At 66.7% G+C, this 1,224-nt stretch overlaps 1 protein-coding gene across 1 annotated transcript in view; it reads left to right on the top strand.

Moving 5' to 3' along the window:
- Nucleotides 1-1,053: 1,053 nt before the first annotated feature.
- Nucleotides 1,054-1,224, top strand: part of ZNF787 (zinc finger protein 787) — a 34,231-nt gene continuing 34,060 nt past the window's right edge. Inside the window, exon 1 of the mRNA XM_046681620.1 lies at nt 1,054-1,224. The gene's annotated coding sequence lies outside the window, so the exon portion shown is untranslated.

Raw genomic sequence — 1,224 nt, forward strand, 5'->3', positions numbered from 1 at the left:
TCTTTTTTTCCAGTAAAAATAAGTCACGTACCCATGCCTTATAAAATTAGCCCTAACCCTCAACTCAGGGCAGCAGCAGGAGCTCTGCCTGCGCATGGGTCCTGTCCCCCTGCCAGCGAGGGCAGCAGCAGGAGCTGTGACTGCCTGTGGGTCTTGTCCCCACACACCAGCTCTGCCTGCCCATGGGTCCTGTCCCCATGCCAGCGGGGGCAGCAGCAGCTGCTCTGCCTGCCCATGGGCCCTGTCCCCATGCCAGCAGGGGCAGCAGAAGCGGCGGCAGCAGAAGCTCTGACTGCCCATGGGTCCTGTCCCCATGCTATTCCACACTATTCTCTAAATAAAAGAGCACTACTGCCAGATCTTAAGAGTCTAAGAAATCTTTCTTTTGACCCTCGGCTCACCGACCCCGCATCAGCATGACCTCTCCGTCCCTCGTTATCTGCAAAATGGAAATAGGTTACTAATAGGACCTAAGTATGTAAAGCCCCTGGAGGGGCGCACTGTGTCGTTATTACTATTAGAAGGAAACGGAGGCTGAGAGAGACAGGGACTCAGGCGGCGCTTTGTCCAGTAACGAGGGACCAGGGTCTCCGAGGAGGGACCCTCTGAGCGCGCGGGCGCCGGCCACCGCCGGGAGCGTCGGCAGGAAAGGGGTTACAATGATAGAGACGACGGGAGGACCCGGGGTGGCACGAGAGGCCCTCCCCGCCGCGCTGCACGCCCCCCCCCCCCCGCCCCAGGCTGGAGCGGGGAGCAGACCGCGCAAGCGCGAGGTGCCTGGGGCGGGGTGGGGGGGGGGCACCTCCCTAGACACCCGGAAGTCTCCGCCTAACGGGTCGAGCCCGCGCCTCCTGTCCTGGAAGGGGGCGGGGCCCGAAGCCCCTCAGCGCGGCGCCATAGAGCGTGGACGGAGGACCCGTGTCCTAGACGCGTCCGGAAGTGGCTCCCTGAGGCGCCCGCTCCGCACCATAGAGCTGGGGGGGCGGCGGCGAGGGGGGCGCCGGGCTCGCCCTCCCCTAGCGGGGCGGGGACGGGGTGCAGGCGGGGGGGGGGGGAGGAAGGGGAGGGGGGAGCGGCGCGGGCGGAAGCGGCCAGGAAGGTCACTTCCGGCCTGGGCGCCCGTCCCCCTGACCCCAGGGTCTGAGTCGCCGCTGCCGCCGCTGCCACCATCCGCGAGGGAGGAGAGAGGAGGAGGAGTGCGGCGCGGCGGCCCCGGGACCGAGG

Source organism: Equus quagga, chromosome 13 (assembly GCF_021613505.1).
Source record: "Equus quagga isolate Etosha38 chromosome 13, UCLA_HA_Equagga_1.0, whole genome shotgun sequence".
NCBI lineage: Eukaryota > Metazoa > Chordata > Mammalia > Perissodactyla > Equidae > Equus > Equus quagga.